This window comes from Danio aesculapii, chromosome 16 (assembly GCF_903798145.1).
Source record: "Danio aesculapii chromosome 16, fDanAes4.1, whole genome shotgun sequence".
In the NCBI taxonomy this organism is placed as follows: Eukaryota; Metazoa; Chordata; class Actinopteri; order Cypriniformes; family Danionidae; genus Danio; species Danio aesculapii.
In genome coordinates this window covers 43,781,482-43,795,431 of record NC_079450.1, presented here as the reverse complement: position 1 = coordinate 43,795,431, position 13,950 = coordinate 43,781,482, and the positions used below count along the sequence as shown (strand labels likewise).

Below are 13,950 nucleotides of genomic sequence, written 5' to 3'. Positions count from 1 at the left end.
CGCTGCAAAGTCAGATTCTGCCCAATGTCTGATGGAGTCAGAGATGTGTAAGTTTACCTGAAGCTGAAAACCTGTTACTATTGTGTTCTGTAGTTTTTATTTTTATGGGTGTCAATGGTTGCATGTTTTCTGCTTTCTTTAAAATAACTTCTTTAGTGCTCAACAAGCTTATAAAAGTTTATAACTACTTGAGGAAGAGTAAATAGGGAGTACATTTACATTTTTGGATGAACTATTCCTAACACAACATGCAAGGTTGAAAATATTGAACAAATTAGAAGAGAATTAGAAGAGAATTAAAATAACTGAGCAAATAAATATTAATGCTCAGTAACTGAAAAAGAAAGAATAACTATTTACAATACATGGTTACATGCACACTTTTAGTATCTACTTACAGGTTTGTGAACCCCTCCAGAACTGTAATCCTTTCTTACAAAATAAGCCGGAGCTATTTCCCTTTAGCATTTCACAAGAATCAAGCTGACTTCTTGTGGCCAAAGTAGGTATTGCTACATTTCAGCCACGCACGCACGCACGCACGCACACACACACACACAAATGCAAATAAACACAACATGTTTTGTTCTCTCCAGATTTAATCTCTGCTCAATATTATAACCAAAACAATTTTTATGTCTCAAATCTAGTCACAAAATACAGATTACCATACAAAATCTACAAAATGCAACAATTACAAACAAGTAGTTTGACAAAGAATATTTTTTACAGTATAAATTTATACAATACTGCTTTTATATTTTTGGCACCTGCCCACATGATATAATTGTGATACAGAAATGTTACATCACATGTTTTAAATGAAAACAAAATGAAAAACTACATAAAATTCACATAAAACATGAAATAACAAAGCAGTTTGATCTGCTGCTTTAACTTTTTTTTTTTACTCAACATTTTTACAAAAAACAGCAGTTGTTCAATGAGTCAAAAAAAAAAAGTATTCAAATAATTTCATTAACAGTATAGCAGAATTGAATGCACTGTGGTGAGGCATTTAACGTTCACAGGGAAATTCAAGAACATGAGAAGCAGAAGCATGGCTTTCCGTGGTTCCAGCACGATCACTAAAAGCAGGGCAGAGGGTGCTATAGGAACTGTTAGGAGTTCTGAATTAATGCTCTCCACCAGTTGTTTAATCAGTACATACTGCAAGTGAAATGGATACCGCATGAGTGGAAAAACTCATCCTATTTCACACTAATGTTATTTTGAAATGAGTTTATAACCAAAAGTACAATTTAGTATGCCAGGTTAATATTAGAAGCAAGATGCTATCCACAAAATCTGCCCAACGAGTGAATGAGAAGAGCTTCAGCTTGATTTGAAAAAGGCATATAAATCTCACTCATCCCCAGAAACACTTCAGTGTGTACAGTATAAGGCAATTCAGTAACGTGATGATGCACACGTGTACAATCAGGAGTTAAAGACCGGCTGTATAGCAGATAAAAGTGATCGTACAAACCTTTAAATCAATAAAGCTTTAGTTGTTTTTCTAACAACACAAACCTTCGGTAAAATGCGAACAATGCGTCACAATATCTAGAACCAGGGTGAGCGAACCAGGCTGTAACTGATATTAACCAAATACATACACGCAACACATGCATACAAATTACACAAATACTCTCCTGTCTACCAATGAAGATAAACTCGCTGTCGCATGCTTTTGTTCAAAACATCAATAAAACCAATCGCTGCATCCTAAGATGAGTAGAGTTTCGCATGCGTGTCTGATGTTTTTCGATTTATATACAAGCTTACCAATACCAGAATACAAATATTAGAAAACATTCATGTAGACTAAAACTGAATGAATCAAAATCCCATGTTACAACTGGAACCCTGCATGCCTGATGTATTGGTCACCTAGGAGAACTGTACTGTGATCTGCCAATTATGAAGTTGTCATAACTTTTGATTTGAGATACACAATCTGAAATTGAAAAACGACCTCAAATACATAACCAATGCTGAGGTGTTTGTAGACACAAGCTAGAGCGATTCCACTACTGTGCATGAAAGATTTCCAATTTTATATTCATGTCTTGGTCAAGCTTAAACTGTCACAACTAGTACCCAGATAATGTTCCTAACAAGATCTGAAACCTCTTGTCTTATCAGGAAATGAATTCAGCTCAGATTTCAGCTCTAGTTCACTCCATCACATGCCTCTTTCAGACCTGGTATGGCTCCCTACTGAGACAACATGGCCAAAAACTCTGTGTGTGCGTATGTGTGTTACTATTTCTGGCCAAACTCAGTTTGATGAGACCCAGATGCCATACTCTGAAAAAAAAAAAAAGAAACAAAAAAAAAACAGACCCTGCATCATTTCCCTCCAAGCAGAAGGAGTGACTCTCAAAAACAAATTTAAAACCAATAAATAAATAAAAGGTTGAAGAACGAGACGCTGATCTCAGAACTGTCCTGCACTGCTGGGATCACACTGTAGCAGACGAACAATGGATGGGTCACTCTTTGCGCCTTTGATGAACTCCTCCAGAGACAGTTTTCCTAAAATAAAACAGAAGAGGACTCTTAAAAATGGTGTTATTTACAATAAAACATGTGGCTAGTTTTCTACCTTTTTAGTTCACTGTGGTAGAACATGAATTAGTGTGCAAAAAGGTGTATTGGAGACAACAGAAGATATTTAGCATTTTATTTTTCATTTAAATATGCAAAATAAATAAATATAATTAAAAAATTATTTCCTAATGTCTTTTTCCATTGTGCCAAACAAGGTAACTTGTTTTGTTTAGGGTTTCTTAAAGATGACAGGTTTTTGCCTGAAATTGTGGTTCTTAGTGATTTATATAACACAAGTCACATGTCATATCATATAATTTTACTTAAAAAAATCAACTTTTCAAGCTGTTTGGACAGACAAACAAACAGACAAAAACAAACAGACAAAACTTAATTATCTTGATTCCATCAGTAGGGTAGGTTCAGTTGTGATTTTTTTTAACCAAATAAACCAAATCAAATAAAAAAGGTTTTATTTTTTAAGTAAATGATAACAAACATAATGGTTACTGATGATATATAAATTCCTTCATATTATATGAAACATGTCACATCTAATGAGATATGGTAAACAACAACAACAAAACAATATCAAAGCAATTTTGTATAAGAACAAACAAAAAAATGTAAATGTTGATTACAGTGTTTCTGTTTCTTACCATTAAAACAAACAATGGCTGTTTGTGGCCACTGGTATTTTGCCTACCGGTTGTTCTTTGCCAAGCCAGTAGGCTGCACTGTTGGTTCTATTTAAGGTTCTGGTAAACAGGATTTGGTTATCCTGAAAATTGGTATTTGGATCACAGTGATCCAACCCAATGTTCCTTTAAAAAAACTGTCATAAAAGTAAGATAGATCAGCAAAAATCCAGATTAAATTATTTTGAAAAACTGGGCCCAGGACATTGTCATGAACAGGGTCAGGACTGTTTGCATAGGCTGTATATAATAATACTGTAATAATTTTGCAAATAATGTTCAGTGTTGCACTGAAGAAAATAAAAAAATTAAAATAATTTTAATATTACCTATAATAAATACAGGTGTATTTATATCTGACCATCACATGCACACAGAAACTCATCGTATCCCAAAAGTGTTAATTACAGTATCTGTCAGCAGGTGACAGTACAGTCCTTAAAAAAAATAAATAAATAACGAACATTGAACAATGCTAAGAATCAAAGGGCATTTGTATAGTACTACACCAGTGAGATTTCATGAAATGGTTAATGTACAGGCCCTCTTAAATCACTTTTAGTCCACCATTAGCCTGCATGGCTTCTTTTGATTTTAACTGGTGCATAGTGTTTGTGGTTTTACTGTAATCTTTAAAGTAACTAATACATTTCTTCTACGCAAATACTAAAATATGTGTGTGTCCCTTGAAACTGGTCAAGAAAAAGTAGAAAATTAATTTATAGACTATAGAATCAGTGAACGCTTTCCATTCCACATGATCAATCTGTGTAATTCTCAGTCCTCAACTGCCAGCACACTCTTATGGCTCGTTTCCACTGACTGGTACGGTACGGTTCGGTTTGGTATGGGTCACCTTTATCAGGCTTGCGTTTCCACTAACAAGGGTACCCTTTTGGTGGGCGTGGTGTATGACAGAAAGGTTCAGTCGACGTCATTCTAGCTCGAGGAAATGTCTATAATAAAGCTGTACGGGTCACTTACAGTACACATCATATGAAAAGCACTTCTCACAAAACAAATGCTTCATACACATAAATACTTGTGTAGAAATGTTTATTACTAACTTTTCAATGAACATGAGTTGATTATAACTGCAGATCAATGACAGTGCAAAACAGCCTACTGTAACGTCTGTAATTATATTAAATAACTAAATAAATAAACATATATATGGTTCAAAACAACACAAAATATAGCCTACAGTCAGTTAAAACCTCTCATCGATGTCTGTAATCTTCAGCAGCACATGTAGCCTCTGTTAGAGAGTAATTCCGTTATTCTGAGTTCATATTAGTCCAAAAGGTGAAGATAATAAGTTAGTTATACATGGCATTTTGTTCATGTTTGCTGAATAATTATGTGCTCCTTTTTTCCGGCTTCTCCTTTGTTTCTTCACGCTTCACTCTCACGTTTGTCAGTGTCTGACAGGATCGGGTTTTAAAAGCACGTCAATAATCAAGCGCAGGTTATTATCATCAGCTCAAGAAGTTTGTTATTTCAGATATAATGTTAGATGCGCGACGAGCGCTAGCAAGAAAGCGAAACCGCTCGCGCCTCAGACTGGCTCGTAAAAAACTACGGGGTACAGGGTAAATCTGCTCTTCTTCCTGGCTTTGTGGCTGTTCATCCAGACGACGACAAGGTTTGTTTGAGCCCAGATCGACCATGGCTCGTTATTATATGCATTTATAATTCCGCTGTAATCTCTCGGCTGTGTATTTCAAAAATTCTTTGTAAACCAATAGCGTTCAGCTGCACGTGTGGCTCCGCCTTATGGTACCCTTTCTCGTGTTTGGTACCCTTTCGAAGGGGTGCCGAAAAAGTGGTACAGTGCGGTTTGGTTCGGTACGCTTTTTGACAGTGGAAACGGCCATAAAAGCGTACCAAACCGAACCGTACCGTACCACTCAATGGAAAGGGGCCATTACCAGCAAAGATAAACAGTCTTAAGGCCCGTTTCCACTGAGTGGTATGGTACGGTTCGGTTGGGTTTGGTACGCTTTTATAGCCGTTTCCACGGTCAAAAAGCGTACAGAACCGAACCATATCATACCACTTTTTCGGCACCCTTTCAAAAGGGTACCAAACACGAGAAAGGGTACCAAAAGGCGGAGCTAGACGTGCAGCTGAACGCTATTGGTTTACAGAGATACGTCATTCGCTTGCGCAACAAGCCAGAATGAAAACAAAAAAACCGCCATATTTAAAATACACGCACAGCCGAGAGATTACAGCGGAATTATTTATACATATAATAACGAGCCATGGTCAACCCGGGCTCAAACAAACCTTGTCGTTGTCTTGATAAACAGCCACAAAGCCATGGAGTAGAGCAGATTTACCCTGTGCCGCGTAGTTTTTTTTACGAGGCAGTCTGAAGTGAGAGCGGTTTTGCTTCTTCCTTGCTTCCTTGCTACCTTGCTTTAGGTACAGTCAAAAAAAGATTTTGCTGCTTGTTTAAACTACTAGTTGAGAAAACAATTCTTGAGATTTTTTGATGACAATTGTTTTACGCTACTTAAATTGTCAGCTTGGTCATTTGTGTAAAGCCAACTTGAATGAATTGTGTGGAACCCTGTATGTTTTCCAGTGTAATACACGTCATGTAATAAATAAGATGCAACTTTAGCACTATAGTTGTTACAATTAACCAAAAACTTAAAAAAATCCAATTTATTCACTAAACAACACACTAATAAACACGGAGAGGGAAACAAACCTTGCGTACACATTATTACAGTGTTTGGGACAATCCATTACACATCAAGAGAGAAAAGACTGCCATGTATTTTTAATATATACTGTCAAAGAAGATTCATGAAAATGGGAGAAAATGGACCGGTCTTACCATCCCGATTGGTGTCCATTTGTCGGAAGATCTTTTCTGTTCTCTTTTCAGGTGTGGACTCGTCCTCTGGCATCTTCATCACTGATGACACCATCTTGTAAATAGCCTAAACGAGACAATACACTGGTGATTCTCCCTTCATCAAAAACATACAAGAGAAAAAAGCAAACCTACATATATGGCGTGTACATTGTAAAAAACAGCCTCACACCATAATCCCCTTCTCCACCAGACTTTACTCTTGGCACGATCTAGTCAGGTTTTCCTGGCAACCACCAAAACTAGACTCATCCATTGGATTGCCAGACAGAAAAGTGTGATTTGTCACTCCAGAGAACAAATTTCCAATCAGTGAGTGCTAAAGTTAGGGATGCTTTCACGTGAGAATGAAAGTGATGTGACACATGGGACCAGAAGCCCACGCAGTAAGTCACCATTCCAGTTTAAAACTAAATTCGTAAGCTTTTGGTATTTAAACACTGAACCTCAAACTGCAAAGAGAACTCACACAAGAGGATTGAGAGGGGTGAACAAATGTGGTTACACCTGGTAAAAATATGGAAGAGCTTACAAATGAGTTGAAATATGGTTTATTAAAAGTAATGAGCGTGGCTTAATCAGTGTTATCTAAAATTAAATGTCAAAACAGCTTGTATGTTCCTCTCTAAAGGACATGGTGTTGATATAAAACAGAAAATTGTTATCTCAGAAGACAATTAGAATATACTGTAAATACATAGGGTAGTGGCTCCTGACTTTAATAATTCAACCAAGCATGTGTTTTTCCCTGGCCCACTGCAATTTTTAAATGAACCCGCTATTTGTGGCAGGTTAATTTATTTTGATGCAAACCTGCTAACTGTCTTTATTACATAAACAACCAATAATTTCATAAAATATACATAGCTTGTCACCAAGACCAGAGAGATTCAGGCTGTCATGTCTTAAGGAAATGTTAATATTGCATCCGTGCTTTGCTTCTGTACATTAGTTCAATACCAATGTATTTGCTTTATAAAAATAATAAATAAATAAATAAATACATTTTTGATTTAGTGGCTAATTCATTGGCAGGTCTCTTGTTAGATGAGCAGTAAATATCAGCAGAGAATGGGGCACTGGACCCACTGACAGCCAAGTAGCAAAATAAATGTTTTAAACTAGCGGGTTGTTATAAAACCAATTGGCAAAATCAAATAGCAATTGTAGCAAGTTATTATTTAATTATACATGAAAGTATGGCTAGACATTTTCACATATATTAACAACAATGTCATATGTAGTAATAGCAGCTGGCCGCAAACCTACAATACCCTCACAGTCCACTGGGGGGCTGTGGCCCACAGGCTAAAAACCAGACCTTGGAGGTTTATCTCGACTCCTTTCTCAGTTTTAAAACAAGTATAAAAGTTAATTAGTTAAATAGATAGTTAATTTTAAGTTTATTCTATCTCATATCAATTGTTTGATAAATTTATCTGAAAACAAAATCTACATGTTTAAATCCTCTGGAATTAAAACTGTAGAAAAAAAACGTTTAGTTTTCATTATTGTACTAATGTAAAAAATATGACTTTAGTTGAGAAAAACATGATAAGCTTAAAAATGGTTGTGTAGTTTACAAGAATAAGCATGCTTTAGCTCCTCCCCCTCTCTCTGACTATTCCATATAAAATTTCCATTGGAATTTAATACCACAATCTGTTAGAAAATGTGTATCCTTTAAGCATAATTTATGGCTTCTTAATAATAAACATTAGGTTCTTGATGTGATTTGTATATTTGTACACTTGTTTATACATTTCATTTGTATTATTGAGGTTGTACAGGTCTAAAACATCCAGCAAATGAGACTACCAATGAAAACTAGTCTTTGGGCTAAATTGGGAACCTTTACATTCGTGAGGAATGTTGATTAATGCACAATGTCCACTTGTTGTGAAAATAAATAAACTAATGTATAAGTAATAATAGAAGTTGAGGTCTGTAGTTATCGACTGCAAAAAGTTGGTGACTTCTGCACACAGTGCACCTCAGAATATGCAGGCTTGGCACTGTCATTTTAAGGCCCCGTTTACACGTTTTAGTTTTAGTTTTAAAATGCATAAGTTTTGCTGCAGTTACAGTCCACACTAAACCGGTGTTTTCGAAGTGTTTTCATCGCTGGAGAGGCCGTTTTCATTCTAAAATGCTGCTGCTGCGTCTCAGTGTGGATGGGGGAAAATGGAGACGTCTGAAAACTAAGCCGTGACTGCAGGCATTCTGATTGGGACTTTTTCCTCAATATTAAGTAGCCTACACACAGTACGGTCTTGCATCCTCTCCTTGTAAGTTCTTCCAGACTTCGCAAGTTTGATATGGAAAACAAACTCCCGATATTTTGAATTTTCATCTTGATATTAGCAACTTAATAGACAGCAGAAATGTTGAGGCGTCGTGCTGCATATATGAGCATCATCTTCACTCTATGCATATTTAAAACAAAACGGAGCCTATAACATAACTGCCTCCTTTCATTTCCATTGAAAATACAAAACACACCGTCTCTTTTGCTAAATATCAGTTTTAATAATCAATAATGCATAATAAAGCATAACGTACGATAAGTTTATACATTATAGGAAATAAAAGAAAGCAATCAGTCAATATAGAGAATGTACATGGTTACATTAATTATTAACTTATCTTTGCGCTCAGCCAAAACACATCACCTGAGAACAAGTAATAGATTCAAAAGACCAAAGTCAGGGAATATGTTGTTAGATATAGGAATAAGTGGTAGATCCTTGATGAACAGTCTGACAAGCACAGCTCTCATCTGGCTAGATATGCTGCAGCGCATGCCAGAGTGTGTGTGGTCATGTTATGTGCATTTTCAGTGGTGTGGTGTAGACGGAGAGTTGTTCAGAAACGCTGGGTGAAACGCTAGTGTGGACGCAGATCATTTTTATTCTAAAACGCTGTTTTAAAACTAAAGCGTATTAGTGTAAACGGGGCCTCTCTCTTCATGGCTGAGGTTACTGCTGCTCGCAATTAATTCCACTTTGTTGTAATGCCATTAAAAGTTGACCATGAAATACTTAGTAGTAAAGAGATTTCATGAATAAACTTACAGTGTGTTGAAGAAGTGGAAACCTATCACAGTGCCACACTTCCCTGAGCTCCTGAGTGTGTCTCATTCTTTCATAAAAGTTTGTAAGCAGTCTACATGCGTAGGTGCTTGATTTTATACACATGTGTCCATGGAAGTGATTGAAGCACCTGAATTCAATGATCTGGAGGGGTGTCCTGAAACTGTCAGTTTATAGTTTAAATGAACAAGGACTGGGTGATTAATCAAAGTGAAATTGCAAAATGAATTACAAAATTCGGGCAGCACAGTGGTTAGCACAGTCGACTCACAGCAAGAAAGTCGCTTGTTCAAGTTCTGGTTGGCCCAATTGGCATTTCTGTGTGGAGTTTGCATGTTCTCCCCATGTTTACGTGGGTTTTCTCCCGGTGCTCCGGTTTCCTCCAAAGACATGGGCTGTTTCTCAATATGCATTCTTCAGCGGTCTTGCGTCCTTGTGTTCTCGTGTAACATCATCATCAACTGCCAAAGTTCAGTTCCAATACTCAAGATCGCAAGAACGGAGGAAATTTCCAGGATATGTTCTTGGTATCGAGGACCCACCGATGCTGACTTGAGCACCGATCTTGCTCTAGAAGTCTTTGCGACTAGAGGTAGGAAGTGCAGCATTTTATTTACATTTATTATTAGTGTTCAGAGATATCACTTATTTATCTCAGGAGTTTCCCTAAATGAAACGGTAAATATAAACATTACCATGGACATCTTAATAAAGGAATACACATTAGGAGTGTTTGTTTGCTGAAATTCGTCTTAAAATCAGTTTTATTTATATTGTGCAACGTATATTTATAATGTTTTTATGCATAGTATATATTTTGAAAAGAGGAAAAACAATCGTTTTCTGAATGCTGTGATGTTTAAAATAAGTTTCCATTTAAAATGTGTGTAGGTAACGTGACCACCAGCATCATATTTCTCACAGGACGCGTTCTCTGTTCTCGTGGTATGCATTGACCACTCTGTTGGTCACTGTTATTGCCAATCACTTAAAAAGCAGCAATACTTAAAGTTCAATGTCATTCCTTTTCTATATTGAACAGCAATTCAACATCAACCAAAAGTTCTGCTAAGAAAAATAAAACATGACAAATTAATAAAGGCTTGTTCATATTTGTTTAAATATAGATTATTAATAATTTCCCATAACCTGATCATCTGAAAAAGCATCCATGATGTGAAGTGCAGCTCTCCTGTGGAGAGTTATTGAGTTTTCACTCTACAGGGGATCTACTTTACAACCTGTCTATACATAATTAACACATTCAGTACATTAGTTTTACATTAGCCTGCCAGGCAAAGAGGAGAATTATGAATCAACATACAAACCTTTGTCAAGGTCACAGCTAAAATGTCAAGGTACACCGTAATATGAATGATTATGAAGCAACACTGTAATATGTTTGTTTTGACAGTATCGAAACCTGAGGAATCACTTTTTGCTAGAATGAATCAAGACAAACCTGGCCAAGTGCAATAAGAGCAAACAAGTGAAATAGTGCACTCCATTGAAAGCCTGTTTTTCAAAGACAAAAATAAGACTTTCTTTACAGTAAGGAGCTTTCTGACAGTCTATCTAACACCACAGCTATCTGTGCTGCTAACACACTACAATCTGGAAGTGAGAAAAGAATAAAGCATATGCGATGTGAAAATTGGGTAGCAGATTGTGTTGGAATCTCTTTTGTGTTTCCCTAAAGAAATGTCAGTTTCTATTTTAGACCACAACAGTCATAGGCTACTTTCATACTGCAGGCAAATGTGGCCCAAATCCCAATTCCTCTGCCCATATGTGACTCAGAGCTGTTTTTCTTATGACAGTGTGAACAGCACAAACCACAGGGAACTCTTTCAGTTCTATTTTGTGCCACTATCATATGTGGTATTAAATGCGTTACAGATCTAATGTTTTGCAATGAACAATTCACTATAATCACTACACCAGCATGATCAGTTTTGGATGTTCTCTCGAGCGAATGATCACAGTGGAGAGATTTGAATGTTTAGTGTGTCGTGTGAAAAGCTGTTAAATTCAAATCCACTTTCTCACGAGGGCTGGGGCTGTGCCAAGGTAAGGTGCGAGCCACGCTTGTCATAGATCACAACTTTTTCAATCAAATACCTCTTATTTTAAATGTCAAATATTGAAATCCACATTAACTACTAGCAAAACAATGTGCACATCTGCTTTTTTTTAAACATCATACAGCAGACACAGTGTGTATATACTTGTTTTTTCTTGTGAATAATATTTTTAAAGTAGCTGTTGATATGGAATTAAAGCAGATATAGGTAAGAACCCAAACAATACAAACTTAAAAATAAAACAAAACAAATCTGAAAATCTAGCTCTGTGTAATACCAATGACCAATGAAATGACACAAGGAGAAAGTACTGAAACCTATTTAATACTTTTATATAAAAGGCTTTTTTGGTGATGACAGCTTAAGACACCTCCCATATGGAGAATGAAGTCACATGAATTGCTCAGGTGTGATCTTTAACAGAGTGTAAAAAATCTTTATGGGTCCGTGGGTCTAGTCTATCAAATCCGAGCTTTATTTTGTATTTTCTACTGGATTCAAGTCAGGTGATTGGTTGGGCCATTCTACAGCTTGATTTTTTTTCTCTAAAAGCATTTGGGAGTTTCCTTGGCTGTGTTTTAGATCATAGTTCACATTATCTTCACCATCGTGATAATGTAGATGTTGGACTGAAGCAGTTTATATTAATTTACAATAGGGATGACCCAATCAGGTTTTTTGCCCTTGAGTCAGAGTCATTTGATTTTGAGTATCTACTGATACCAAAACCCAATCTGATACTTCTATAATACATTAAAAAAAAAAAAAAAATAGATCCAGGATGTTCCTTTTTTTTTTTTTTTCACCTTATTTTATCATTCAACAACTCTGTTAAGAAACAAAGCACTTCTGTGAGGTAGCTTGAATAATAAATTACATAAATTCTTCACTTGTAGACTTTAGTGCAACAGTAAATATATATATATATATATATATATATATTTTAATTAAATCGAATATAAAACAAATAGCACCTCAATTTAAACTACCTTGCAGGCATGTAACCAAAAAATAATAAATAAATAAATAAATAAATAAATAAAAGTGCCACAGTGTTTGCAAAGGTATTTAATCAATAGCGTCTCTGCAACAAAGTGATGTCATGCCGCACCACACGTATTGCTGTTTCTGTGTGAAGTCAAGAAAGAGGTCTAACTCTGTGCCACCGCATCACTATAGATGTGTTAAAAAAATTACATTCGACTCCTGATCTGGAGGTAATGTCCGATTCCGATCGTGTCTTCAACCGCGTGATCGGATCTGGACATCCCTAATTTACAATGAGAAAGGGCAGAGGGTTGCTGAAGAACTACTGAGAGATTTCAGCCGCTGTCTGCGTTTTCACTGCCTTTCTACATCAACATTTATTCTTTTGTTCAATGCTTTTTCCCTGCGTCATTTCATTTTATTACAAGTAACATAATTTCTAAACTAGCTAGATTTGTTTTCTTTGCATATATGGATTTCCTTGGTTATTTCCAACATCCTTTAGAAATATGTTTTCTGAGAAAATGGTGATGTGTTCAATACTTATTTTCCCCGCTGTAATTAGAAAGTTTCTGCTTTGTGTAGTTGTTCTTTTGCTCACACAGGTCAGTTTGTGAACAGTCATCCAAAAAAAAAAATAAATAAATAAATAAATAAATACATAGATAGATAAACAGGCGATTCATTCCGCTGTGGCAACCCCAGATTAATAAAGGCACTAAGCGGGAAAAGAAAATGAATGAATGAATGAATGAATAAATAAATAAATAAAAAGAAAAACAGTCCGATTTGAGCACTTAGCCTTACAGTGTCAGCGTAGCCGCTGTGACTTATGAGTTCCAACATTTAAATTAAATCATAAAAGATTTAGGCAGGCTCACATACCTGCACGATCTCAAGCATCTCTGATTTGCTGATGTAGCCGTTTCCATCCAGATCATACATACTAAAAGCCCACTTAAGCTTCTGTTCAAGCTTTCCTCGTGACGTGACGCTCAATGCAATTATGAACTCCCGAAAGTCAATGGTACCATCGCCGTTTGCATCAACGTACGGAAAACGTGCTCTGCAAACTTCGCGGCATCTCCATAAGGAAAGAAGTTTCCATAGATTTTCTTGAACTCCTCCATGGAGAGGTTGCCACTGGGACAGTCCCTTAGAAAGCCTTTGTACCATTCCTGGATCTCATGCTCTGTAAAGTCTGTGCTCTCTAACAGGTCCTGCATCACCTCAGGCCGGAGCTTGCTGTTCTGTTTCCCCATGGTTTCGTTTCACAAGACAGCACTAGCAAAAGAAAAGGGAGAGAAATCAGGTTAGGAAGCTCTGCAGATTTAAGTATAATAACTGTATAAGAACTTTTTGATCTAGTGTTTTTAGGTTACATTCAGATCATTTCCATTGTTAATAAAAAAAATAATAAAAAAATATGGCAATTCTGTCACACATAGATTTCAATCATAAACATAAGCATATAAACTTAAATTCTGGTTAGTGTGTAAAGTTGGAAAGAGGTATTTTCACAGTTGACAAATAGGAATAGTGACCCGCAGACTTGGATTTGGACTGCAATTGGGCTTCCCACCTCTAATGTAAACCCATGCATGAAGCTCTATATGGACCCAACACTTTATGGAACAAGTTGC

At 36.3% G+C, this 13,950-nt stretch overlaps 1 pseudogene; it reads right to left on the bottom strand.

The window, feature by feature from the left end:
- Positions 1 to 591: 591 nt before the first annotated feature.
- On the bottom strand, positions 592 to 13,589 carry LOC130243313 (neurocalcin-delta A-like; annotated as a pseudogene).
- Positions 13,590 to 13,950: the final 361 nt, after the last annotated feature.